General features: G+C 50.6%; 1 pseudogene; it reads right to left on the bottom strand.

Annotated features, from left to right (window-relative positions):
* Nucleotides 1-11537: 11537 nt before the first annotated feature.
* Nucleotides 11538-11936, bottom strand: LOC136176851 (small ribosomal subunit protein eS12-like; annotated as a pseudogene).
* Between the last annotated feature and the right edge of the window lie 1298 nt (nt 11937-13234).

The following is a 13234-nucleotide window of genomic DNA, read 5'->3' as shown; positions in this document are numbered from 1 at the left end:
GAGAGAACGGCATCGCGGGGTCCTGCAGGCAAGGGGGCACGAAAAGGAGTAGGGGGTAGTGGAGAGGGTTGGGTCATCACCCTGCCCCGGACCCCACCGATCACCCACCGCAGTTGGCAAAACTGAGCGCTCCGGCGTAAGCAAGGCTGTGGGGCCGTTCCGAATTTTCCAGGGCTGGATCTGGGTCTTCATAGGGATGGAAGTCAATCCTAAAGGAAAGCAGCCCTGAATGTTCATTGGAAGGACTGATGCTGAAGCTCCAGTACTTTGGCCACCTGATGCGAAGAACCGACTCATTAGAAAAGACACCGATGCTGGGAAAGATTGAAGGCGGGAGGAAGAGGGGACGACAGAGGATGAGATGGTTGGATGGCCTCACCGACACGATGGACATGAGCTTTGGGAGTTGGTGATGGACAGGGAGGCCTGGCGTGCTGCAGTTCATGGGGTCCCAAAGAGTCCGACACCGCTGAACGACTGAACTGAACTGAGGGACGGGAACCTGGGAAAAACCAGGGCCTCCTAAGCGCTGCTATCTGGAAAGTGGCCACAAGGTGGCAGCAAAGGACCATCGGAGGCGCCGCTCAGGCTCCGGAGTCACACAAGGAGCCCAGCAAGTGGCCGCGGCCACAGGAGGAGGGGGTCAGAGTCAGCGCGTCAGAAGTGCGTGTGTGTGTGTGTGTGTGTGTGTGTGTGTGTGTGTGTGTGTGTGCGTGCACATGCGCATATGTATGTGTGCAACACCCGTGTACACACTGTGTGTGTGCTCATGTAGACATCGCTTGGGCATGGGTGTATGTATTGCGTGCACATGTGCATCTATGTACATGTGTGTGTGTGTGTGTGTGTGTGTGCGTGTGTGGATGTATATGAGTTCTTATGTGTGTGTATGTCTGTGTGCATATATGCATATATGCCTGGTCACAAATATGTACACTCTTTTAGCAAGAAGTCCTGAGTCAGTCTAGCAAGAACCCCTCTCCCCTTGACATCTAAGTCCTTGGCCTGCTTTTAGCAGAGCCCTGTTAGGCCAGTTTGGCAAACACTTCCCTGTCCTTGAAGCCTCCTCTCGGTAACTTTCTGTCCACTGACCCCTCACTCTGCTCCTTCCTTGCAAGTTCCCAGCTATTTTTGCTGCCCTCGGAGCTGAGTCCAGTCTCTCTTCCCTACAGCAATAGTCTTGAATAAAGTCGTCAGCATTTGAATAAGTGTCAGCATAATTTTTTCTTTAATGAGGCAAGAGCAAAAAATAGCATGAGCGAGGTGGAAATTGGAGGAAGGGAACTCAGAGAGATGAGGGAAGCGGGGGAAGGCCAGGTGATTCCAAACTCACCTTGGCTTCAGCCTCGGTGAGCCCTTCAGCTCTGTCCCCGGGCTGTCTCCACCCTTCTCACCTGGACGCCTGCAACAGGCCTTATCTGATATCCTTATTCAGATCTCACTGCCCCAGCCCACCATTCACTCTGCAGTCAGAGGCTCTTCCAAAGCCCAGACCTGACACCATCCTTTCCATCAGGGCCCCCAGCCCATAGGCAGTCACGCTTCTCAGCTTGGCAGACTGAAGTTCAGAGCCATGGGCAGCTTCGCACTTCCTCCCTACAAGCCTCAGCTCACCCTATTCCTTCTTGGAAATGTACATCTGAGTCCTACTCAGTTTTCTGGGCCCTTCCTTCAGGAAGCCTTCCCTGCCCCCTGTACCTGAGCTCCTCACCTCACGGCCCAGCAGGGTTGTTCCCCAGCCGTGGCCAGCTCATCCCGCTCCCTGAGAGCAGGGACCATCCACGGCACCCACTCCTACCCACTCTCCCCAAGCGGTGGGACAAGAGGCGACTCAATTATCTTGGATAGTTTGGAGACAGGAGGCGGGCCAGGATGGGCTCTTCTGATCCTTCTTGGCTGGGTGGGAGGAGAGGGTGGCCCTGGGTTTGCGGCCACCATCGCTAAAGCCCTAAATACCAAACCTCACAGAGTTTGTGTAGCACAGAGTTAGGAAGACGGGCTCTGGAGCCAACGCACCTGGGTTCAAGTCCAGTTCCACCATTTAGCGGCTAAGTGGCCTTGGGTCACTAAGTTATCTAGCCTCTCTGCTTTTTTCCCCCATCTGCAAAATAGGATAAAGTAAGGTTGTTGTGAGGATAAGCACATACCACGGAGTTAGGGCTTACGTATGATCGTGACAACTGGGCTCAAATCCAGCAGCATCTCTGTGAGCTGGGACAAGTCAGTTAACATCTAAGCTGCTATATACAAGCTCAAATACATGCATATGTGTGCATGGACACACATGTACATGCACATATATGCATACACACATGCACAAGTGCATACACTCATGCACACATACCCAGTGCTGTGCATTTGTTTACTATCTTATTTACTATTTACTGTCTTCCTTCCGCATCACAGACCAAAATATAAGCTTGGTGAGGGCAGAAAATTCATCAGTGAAGCACCAGCTCCTAGCAAAGTGAAAGTGAAAGTCGCTCAGTCGTGTCCGACTCTTTGTGACCCCACAGTCAATACAGTCCATGGAATTCTCCAGGCCAGAATACTGGAGTGGGTAGCCTTTCCCTTCTCCAGGGGATCTTGCCGACCCAGGGATCGAACCCAGGTCTCCTCCATTGCAAGTGGATTCTTTACCGGCGGAGCCACAAGGGAAGCCTTAGCAAAGTGTCTGACAAATAATAGGTACTCACAAATATTTTCCAAAGAAACGGACAGATGTGGGCTCTCTTCATTCATAAAATGGGCAATAATAACCATCGCCTGTTAGAAACGGTGAAGACGAGGCAGGAGAAGCCCCCAGGCGGATTCCTCTCTGGAGTGGGAGGGTCTGGGACCAACCTGAGAGGTGGACTCCAGGGGGCAGCGCAGGACCAAGTCAGGCTGGGCTGAGCCCTCGCCAAGGGAGCTGGATGCCAGGGACCCTCCCGCAGCTCCTGGGAGGGCTGGGCTGGGCGCCTTGAAACGCCACCCTCCATCCCCCTGTGCCCAGGTTGCAAGCGAGGCTCTCAGAGGTCAGACCCACACACGTCACTCACTCCTTTGCCAAACCTTAATGGGGTCACAGACAGATTGTCACTTTCACAGAGCTCAGAGCCTAGTGGGGAGACAGTCTCTGAACGGGCAATTAAAGTAATTACTTTAATTAACGTAATTAAAGCAAACAAGTGTGTGCCCTGAGGCAGTGAGCGGGGTGCTGTGGAACACAATGACCCTGTGTTTCAGGCTGAGTTGTGATGGCTGAGCAAGTCAAGCAGGTGCGGAGGGAAGGAGTTGGGGAGAGTGCTCCCGCAAAAGGAATAACCTGTGCAAAGGCCCTGAGGCAGGAAGAGAAAGGAGGGGACTCCCTGAGCTCACACAATGAAAAGCAGAACCAGGGCTGGAGCCCAGGCTCTCTGGCTCTCCGTCCAGGGCTCCCTCCCCTCTCCCTGGTTTTCCTTCCAATGAACTTCATCTCTGATGGAGCTGCCACAGCAGCTGTGCTGAAGGCAGAGGAATTTTGGCCCTGATACTGCCTGATCCAACTTCCTCAGCGTATGAACTGATAAGAGATTTTTAATTCTGGTGTCTAGACTAAGACAATGACCAAATGTCCTGCAGCAGATGAAGCTGATAAGAGCCTATGTTGGGGGAAACGGGGTGGCCCTCTCTGCGGTCACACTGTAGTGAGCCTCGACCAAGGCAAAGAGACCTCTGGGGCTGCAGGGCTGAGCCTGGAGGCTTCTGACAGGGTGAGGGCATAGGCTGGGAGGCAGAGACGCTTGAGAAGGTCCAGTTAAGACTGACCTCGCTTTAGACGGACATTCCAGGGGGCCTGAGCTGGGGACAGGGCAACCCAGGGTTATCGATTGGAACAGATACGGTTGTCCAGGAAGCAAAGCGAAGTCTCCATCCAAGAGGCTTAAAACCACAAAGATCTATTTCTCGCTCCTACAGAGTCCATCCTGAGTGCAGCGGGACCTCGAGCTGGCTCAGGTTGGCCCCCGCATTTCCACCTGGGCAGAGAGCCCCGGGAGAGGGGAGCGTCTGCCGTTAAATGCTGCCAGCTGGTGGTCACAGCTGAGAAAGCCCAAGCTCAAGCAGGCAGTTCTGTGCAACGGTCCCATGTGATGTGGTCTGAGCGCGGATGTCTGGCTGCCCGTTCTGGGATGGGCAGTCAGAGATGCCTGGAAAGCCACCATGGCGACAGCCCTCACTTAGCTGAGCATCCCCCAGAGGCCACAGACCACCTGCCTCAGGCGATCATGTCACCTACTGGGCTCTTGCTATCAGCCGGGTGCTCCCTGGGCACTAGGATGAGTTTTAATCCCCACAACCATGCTGCAGGTGGGTACCAATATCCTCTCCGATTTTACAAATGAGGAAACAGGATCAGGAAGGTTTCAGCAATTTGGTCAAGGCCACATGGCATGTCCATGCCAGAGTAAGTCTACGCACCCAAAGGTCTAGCCTTTGAAGAGAGGGATTCAAAAAGAGAGACAAGAGGAGGTGAGAAGACGACCCTATAAAAAGTGAGATTTTGAGTGGTGGATGGATGAAGAGGATATTTAAGACATTTTCTGTTACGCCAGTCCTGCCTTTATATCTTAGAGAGATTTCAGTAAAGATGTATGGCTTTTCAGTGCCTTTTTCTTTTATGATTTTTTGCAATTAAAAAAAAACTTTCTAACTGACTGAACAGTGGAAAGCATGCTCTTCACATAGATCCACCAACTATTAACATCTTGCCACACCCAGGCCTCCTCTCTCTTCCTGCTCCTCCTCCGTATCTCTGTCTCCGTGTTTCTCTTGCTCTTCTCACACACACACACACACACACACACACACACACACACAGCTCAACGTTTTGCCAAACCATCCAACTACCATATTTCTCATGATACTTCAGCATCCCAAACCCTTCAGCGTGCCTCTCCCAGGAGCAAAGACATTCTCCTACACAAACGCAAGCCCAAGATAATCAACATTCTTTGGGCAAATCACCCAACACAATGTCCACACTCACATTTCCTCTTCTGCCTCCCAAGCGTGCTTTGTGGCTGCTTATTTTTCCCTATCCAGGATCCAGTGAAGCGTCACATACGACATTAGGCAGTGTATCTCCCCCACTCCATTCCTCATGACGTTAGACCCTTTGAGGAATCCCAGCCAGAAATCCCTCGGGATGTCCCATGTGGTTCCCAAGTCAACTTCAGGTCAAACGTTTCCATCAAGGTCTGAACCCACCATCAGCCCATCTCACCATGGCTGGGACCCAGCCTGAGGGCTCCTCCATCATTAACAAGTCACCTTTGGAGTGATGCTTTAAGACTGTGAATACCCTGTTCCCCAACAACTTTCAGCCCTGGCTCTTAGCATGCCTCCATGGTTCCTGCCTGCATTACTTACTGCATTGGAGGTTGCGGGTGCATGCTCAGTCACTCAGCAGTGTCTGATTCTCTGCGATCCCATGGACTGTAGTCCACCAGGCTCCCCTGTCCATGGAATTTTCTAGGCAAGAATACTGGAGTGGGTTGCGCTATCCTACTCCAAGGGATCTTCCTGACCCAGGAATCAAACCCACGTGCCCTGCCTCTCCTGCATTGGCAGACACATTCTTTACCACTGAGCCACCGACTTCCTAATTCTTAAGACAGAGTGGGCCTGGTTCTTTTGGATGTAGTACCACCTGAGCCTGTCCCAGGCCATCCGGTGCTTTCCAGGCCACACTGAACAGCAGGAGGAAGGAGGGTGGTCAGGCTGCTGCTGGGGAGAAGGCTGGCACCAGCCCCAACCCCATCCTCAACCGGCTGTGGGGCCCTGGGGTGGCCCTAGGACCAGCAGCATCTTTCCCCTGAGAGATTACTGGGCCTCTGAGTAGGAATCTATGTTCAAACAAGGTCCCTGGGGGATCTGTGTGCCTCTGGGTGTCTGCCAAATTCAATATTTCAGAGCTTCAGCCTTTTCAGGTGAGATTCAGTTCAGTTCAGTTCAGTTCAGTCGCTCAGTCATGTCTGACTCTTTGCGACCCCATGGACTGCAGCACTCCAGGCTTCCCTGTCCATCACCAGCTCCTGGAGCCTACTCAAATTCACGTCCATCGCATCAGAGATGCCATCCAACCTTCTCATCCTCTGTTGTCCCCTTCTTCCGCCTTCAATCTTTCCCAGCGTCAGGGTCTTTTCCAGTGAGTCAGTTCTTCGCATGAGGTGGCCAAAGTACTGGAGTTTCAGCGTCAGTCCTTCCAAAGAATACTAGTGTTGCTCAAGTCTGGCTTTCTCAGAAAAACAAATTCTTCTTTTTATATCTGCCTGTGCAAGAAGCTGATGATGGTGATGATGAAGATGATTGTGACCGCAACTACTATATTTCCTTTTTTTTAACAACAAATATTTGAGCTCATCTCTAAGGAAGAGAAATGAGCTCCAATATTTAACCAAGACTTCTGAATGGCGTATTTATAATCATTAAGAAGATTGGAATTTGATGGAGGAAGGAGCCTGGGGGGTATTAACCAGAAATTCCAACTGTTGGGTTGACTTGGGCAGTCCCAGGGCCACAGGGAGTTTCTCCCACAAGTCCCTCTTTATAGAAGGAGAATGGGAAATGCAGCAGTTTGGAGGTTGGGGGGGAGGGAGGCGGCACCAGCAGACGGGGCAAAGCCTGCCATCGCCCTGAAATCTCCTCAGCCTCGTGCTTTATCTTCATCATGCGAGCCAAATTCTCCTTCTGCCCCATAGCATATCCATGTTTGTCTCAACATGCTAAAGTGTGTTGAATTCTCATCAGACGAGAATATGCTTCCTAGCCGTGTGACCCCATGGCCTTGCGCCCTCTCCCGGGTACAGCCCCAGGACCCAGTGGTTTGTGAAGGTGTGAAGCAAGCATCCTAAGGGGACCTGCACGCCTACCTGAGGGAGGACCCACCCGCAGCTGCAAGAGGGAGCCGGGAGGCTCAGGTGTGTCCAGAATCACCCCTGGGTGAGATATTGTTGCTCCACACAGCCTCACCTGGTGCCCAGCGCTTTTGTCTGCAAGGGTTTCACTTCCAAACACCACCCCCGCCACTGCTTTGGTTTTAAACACACCCCATGGGCCCTGCTGGTCAGGGCTTATGGCCATCCCCATTCTACAGGTGGGAAAACTAAGGCCGGGAGGAGGCAAACAACATGCCCAAGTTCACACAGCACATCGGGGACAAACTCAGGACTGGAGCCCAGGGTTCCCGTTCCCAGTTCAGAGCTGTCTCTCTCAAAAGACCAGAAGAAAGGCTGAGACTCCTTGTCCCCCGGGCTGTGTTTGTTTGCCAGTAAGTGGTTAGGGAGCCCCCTGCGGTCTCGAGGCTGGAGCTCACCCGCTGGACAGGTGGACACCGGCAATCTTCCCCTTCCTAGGAGGGCGGGGGTCATATCACTCAGACCGCACAGGAAAGATACCCACAGGTTCCTTGCCAGTAGGAAAGGCTGGGCACCCCAATCCCAACCCTATTTTGCATAGCGTGTCATAGTTCACAGGGTGACCCGGCTGACCTGAGGCAAATCCCTGCCCCGGGCCTCAGTTTCCCCCTCCGGGAGACAAACCAGAGTTTGGGTTCCATGGCTAATTACCTTTGGCTTAGAACACAAAAATAAAGGCTTGATTTCATTCTCAAACCAAACATTAAAATACTTGCCTCCGAGGCAGTTTTGTCTCGAGCCCAGCCTTCACTCCGGCACTCGGCGTCCTCCCAGCCCGGCGGGCTCCTCCGGCAGTGGTCCAGAAGTGGCCCAGGCACATCGGCTTCCACTCAGCATCCTCAGCCAGCCGATCTGCCAAGGACTTGGCCCCTGGCCTCCGGGGCTGCAGAGGCGGCGGGTCCCAGTTTAGGAAGAGACAGAGGCCCCTGACAAGGCGGCCTTTCCAGCTCCCACAGGGCCCTCTCGCCCTGCAGAAGCAGCCAGACCCAGGGGCCAGCTGGGCGGTCGCTGAGTGACCAGAGGGTCAGCCCCTGGGGAAGAGAAGGCACGAAGAGGCTTTGGGTGGTTTACTCAGACACAAACCCTGCAAGGTCCAAGGTGTGGGCAGGGAGGATAAGAGCCGGAGGTGTGGTCCAGGCCCTGGGTGCCGGAGGGGAGGCAGAGGGGCATCTGGGGCTGGTGGTGGATTAGGCCACTGGCTTCAGCAGTAGACAGACCTGAATTCAAACTCTGCTTTGCAACCTCAGACACAGCCCAGTAGCCTCTGTTTCCCCATCTGTCAGATGGGTCAGTACTGTTACCAAGTCACACATTGTGAGACTTGAATGAGCCAAGATATGCAAAATTTCTCACACATCATACAGGCCTTCATCATCTCCCGGAGCTTGCCCAAACTCACAGCCAATGAGTCAGTGATGCCATCCAACATCTCATCCTCTGCGGCCCCCTTCTCCTCCTGCCCTCCTTCTTTCCCAGCATCAGGGTCATTTCCAGTGAATAGGTTCTTTGTGTCCAAAGTATTGGAGCTTCAGCCTCAGTTCTTCCAGTGAATATTCAAGGTTGATTTCCTTTACGATGGACTGGTTGGATCTCCTTGCTGTCCAAGGTACTCTCAAGAGTCTTCTCCAGCACCGCAGCTCAAAAGCATCAATTCTGTAGTTACTATTATTACTACTATCACCGTGGTCTCCACTCATCCACGCTGCATATGTTCCAAGACCCAAGGTGGATGGTTGAAACCACGGATACTACCGAACTCTATGTATACTATGTTTTCTCCTATGATAAAATTTAATTTATAAATTAGGCCCAGTAAGAGATTAACACCAGTAACTAATATAGAAGAGAACAATAATGACAACACACAATAATAAAAGTTACATGAATGTGGTCTCTCTCATTCAAAATATTTTACAAATTGAACACCTTTTCCATCTTCACTAAGCACTTATCTTGTGCTACCGCCCTAATTGAACAGTTTGAGGTCCAAAAGCAAAATAGCAAGAATTTCTTTTTGCTTCTTCACAATTTCACGGATTTGTTTTTGCCATAGATGTCAGCAACTTCAGCAAGTACTTATTTTTTTCTTAATTAAGTTGAGAATTTTCACCGCTTCACTTACAGGAAGCAGGTTATGACTTCTCTTTGGCAGATCCAAATCCCTGGCATCATTGCTGTGGATCTTTGGTGCCATTTTTAAGTAAACTGGGGCTTCCCAGGTGGTGCAGTGGTAAAGAATCTGCCTGCCAATGCAAGAGACACAGAGACTCGGGTTCAATCCCTGGATAGGGAAGATCCTCAGGGGAAGGAAATGGCAACCCACTCTAGTATTCATGCCTGGAAAATTCCACGAACAGAGAAGTCTGGTAGACTACAGTCCATGGGCTGCAAAGAGTCAGACACGACTGAGTGACTGAGCGCACACACCCATGTGAATTCTCATCCTGGGTGGGACTGAGGGGTATGGCGGGAGACTATTTCATCACACTACTTAGAACGGCGTGACTCAAAACTGAAGAATTGTCTGTTTCTAGAACTTCCATTTAATATTGTGGGCTTAGTCACTCATTTCAGAGAAGGCAACGGCAACCCACTCCAGTACTTTCACCTGGATGGACGGAGGAGTCTGGTGGGCTGCAGTCCATGGGGTTGCTAAGAGTCAGACATGACTGAGTGACTTAACTTTCACTTTTCACTTTCATGCATTGGAGAAGGAAATGGCAACCCACTCTGGTGTTCTTGCCTGGAGAATCCCAGGGACGGGGGAGCCTGGTGGGCTGCCATCCTACGGGGTCACACAGAGTCGGACACGACTGAAGCGACTTAGCAGCAGCAGCAGCAGTCACTCATTTGTGTCCCACTCTTTGCAACATTATGGACTGTAGCCCACCAGGCTCCTCTGTCCATGGGGATTCTCCAGGCAAGAATACTGGAATGGATTGCCATGTCCTCCTCCATGGGATCTCCCCAACCCAGGGATCAAACTCAGATCTCCCTCATTGCAAATGTATTCTTTACCATCTGAGCCACCCCATTTAATATTGGGGTGGCCAAAAAGTTTGTTTGGGTCTTCCTGTAACATCTTACAGAATGATGTTATGGAAAAATCCTAATGACCTTTCGGCCAGCCCAATATTTTTGGACCACAGTTGACCACAGGTAACTGAAACTGTGGAAAGTGTAATGGTGGATAAGGAGGCTGGGGCGGGGGATGGGATCGACTATACTATTATTAACATTAATGCTGGAGAAAATGAAGAAGGTCCAGCTCACTATCTCACTTCCAATATATTGCCCCAAATGATATTGGCTTCTGGGTGTCCCTAGGCCACAACAAGGAGGACCAGAGCTGGAAGCCCCAGGGAGATGTGATGGGTCAAGCCAGACCCAGGACCCAGGGTCCTCTGATGTCCCACCAAGCAGCCACTGCGGCCTCGACACCCGCCCCCCCCCAAGGGAAGTGGGGCCCACTGGCCCTGACCTTCTAGTTCTGAAACTCCAGATGTCCTCACTCTGCAGGTCGGGCTTTAAAATCTATTTTAAGGATGAAGGACAGTAGAGCAAAGCTTATAAGTCCCTCGAGACAGAGTGACCTTCCCTTGGAAGCAAAAAGAGTGACTTTCCAGCTGGAGAGAGGCCACCAGGTCAACCTGACTTATGAGCTTCTTTCCAGACACACCAAGGACAGCTCCGGCATCCAGGCAGAGTATGGGGGCTGCTTTATGTGAGACCCCACTCCAGGGACCTGGCCACTCAGGGAAGGGGGCTGACTGCCCCAAGTCACAGCTTCATTCTTTCCCTGCTGGTTCATGGATGGGTGTGTGAACATTTGCAGGGGACTTACTTTGTGCTGGGCCCTAGGCTGAGTCTGGGGACACAAAGGGTACACAGACGTGGCCCCCCTGCTCCCCCATCAAGACACAGGAAATACACACATGCACGTGAAAGAATTACAGCTGAGGACTGTGTAGAAAGCAAACCAGAGATGTGACTGAGAAAAACTGGGGGATGACTGTTGCCCCCAGGATGGTCAGAGAAGGATTCTTCAAGGAGGAGACAGAGGATGAGAAGGTACTAGGTAGAAAGAAGGAGCAGGGGCCAAGATGCTCCCACTTTTCTCCTTTGCAAGGTCCTGTGACCTTGCAGCTCTTCTCACTAAAGAGGCACAGTCTGTTTCCCCATCTTGAATCTGGGCTTGGCCATGGACTTGCTGTGGCAATACCTTTCAGGAGACCTGACCTACACTGAGGCTTGAAAACATGCTTGCCGGAGTCTACCTTCCCCTGGACTCCTGCCTTCACCCCCAGCAAGCCTGCTGGAGAGGTGGGGAAGAGACACATGGATGAGAGTCAAGTTGTCTCAGCCTTTGTAGCCAAGGCCAGGCTAGACCAGTCACCAGCCCTCGAATCACCTTCACGTAAGGGAACCCAGCCAAGGTCAGCAGGACCACTACCCAACCCACCGCTGACCGGAGATGCATGAGAGGCCCCAACCAAGATCAACCAAGCCCTAACCAGACCAGCAGAGCAATCTGGCGGTCTCACTGCCTCTTAGAAAACATAGATGATTTTTTTTTAATCAAGAACTCAGTTTTTTATTTCATCATTTCTTGCATTTGAAGCACTCCTCAATGACATCCTTGGCCTGAGATTCTTTGCCATAGTCCTTAACCACCGCACAACTGCAACCAACCACTTTATAGGGCTTTCCCTCTGTCAGTTTTACAAAGGCCTACCCATTCCCCTAGCTTCTTGTTGTCATCAACCTTAATGAGGTTGATTTGATGCTCAGCACAAAGGGCTTCCACCAACTTGACATACACAGGCTCATCACAGTTGGATGCTAGCACACATAGATGGGCTTGGCGCTTGTCTAAAACTTTGGCAGCTTCGTGAATTCCACGTGCTAAGCCATCGAGGGTGAGGGCGGTCTTCAGACCTGTTGCAAAGCAGTATTAACGTTCATTACAGCTCCAGCAGCAATGCCTTTCTCGGCCATGGCGGTGGGTTACGGTGGAGCCAGATCTTGAATGCACCCGAGCCTCCACCTCCGCGTGGCTCCTGGGCAGCAGGGAAAGAGGGCTGATTATTTTTTTAAGTCACTAGGTTTGGGGATGTTTGTTACCTGGCAACAGTTAACTGATACAGGCGGAGAGCATTCCAGGCCACAGGAATAGTATTTACAAAGGCTCAGAGGCGAGGAAAGAGCTCCATGAGTTGAGAGAAACAAACAAAAAAAGCCAGAACACCTGGAAAGTGACAAAAGGACCAGGTATGAGAGAGAAAATGAGATCCGGGAGGTGGGTGGGAGTCAGATCGCACACAGCCTTAACAGGGGCTGGGATATTTTCCTAAGTAGAAAGGGGACCCAGTGGAAAGCTGTAAGAACGTGGTGGAGCAGGGTCAGGGCAGTGCAGGCATGTGATGGATTTACTCTCAAAACTTCCCTCTGGCCGTCCAGGAGGAAATGAATCAGAAGGAGAAACAGGATGTTAAGAGGCCACTTGCAGGTTTCTTCCCTTTGCAGAGTAGGGGCTGGTCACACAACCCTAGAAAGTAGGCATGTGGGGAAACTGAAGCCTAGGCAAAGCGGCTGAAAGGAGTGGGATGCAGCTTAAGAAGCGCTTGAGGGGAAATGCAAAGCTTCAAAGGTTTGTATTAGAAACAAGATGGGTTTCAAATCAATTATCTTAGCTTCTACTTGATGACGCTCGAAAAAGAAGAGCAAATTTGAAGGACTTAAGCTACCTGATTTCAAACCTATGATAACACTATAGTAATTAAGGCAGGGTGCTACTGGCAAAACTACTGATATAAAGATCAATGGAAGAGAACAGACTTCCCAAAACAGACCCAAACATACATGGTCAGTTGATTTTGACAAAAGTGCCAAGATAACTCAAGAAGGAATCAATGTAAAAAAAATAAAAGAACCTGACATTTACCTTGTGCCATATACAAAAAACTAATGTGAAATAGATCATAGACTGAGGCATAAAAGCTCAAATTATAAAATTTCTAGAAGAAAATATAGAAGAAATTCTTTAAACCTTGGATTAGGCAAGAATTTCTTATAAAGGACACAAAATGCAGTAAATGTAAAAAAAATGTCTTAATTGAACTTGATCAAAATTTAACCTTCTGCTCTTTAAAGACATTGTTGAGTAATAAAAGTTTAGCCACCAACTGGGAGAAAATATTCATGATACAGTGTTCTGACAAAGAACTTGTATCCGGAATATATAAAGAACTCTTTCAAATTAATACTAAAAAGATAAACCATTTTTTAAAATATAT

This window comes from Muntiacus reevesi, chromosome 10 (assembly GCF_963930625.1).
Source record: "Muntiacus reevesi chromosome 10, mMunRee1.1, whole genome shotgun sequence".
NCBI lineage: Eukaryota > Metazoa > Chordata > Mammalia > Artiodactyla > Cervidae > Muntiacus > Muntiacus reevesi.
This window is presented reverse-complemented; position numbering and strand designations above follow the sequence as displayed.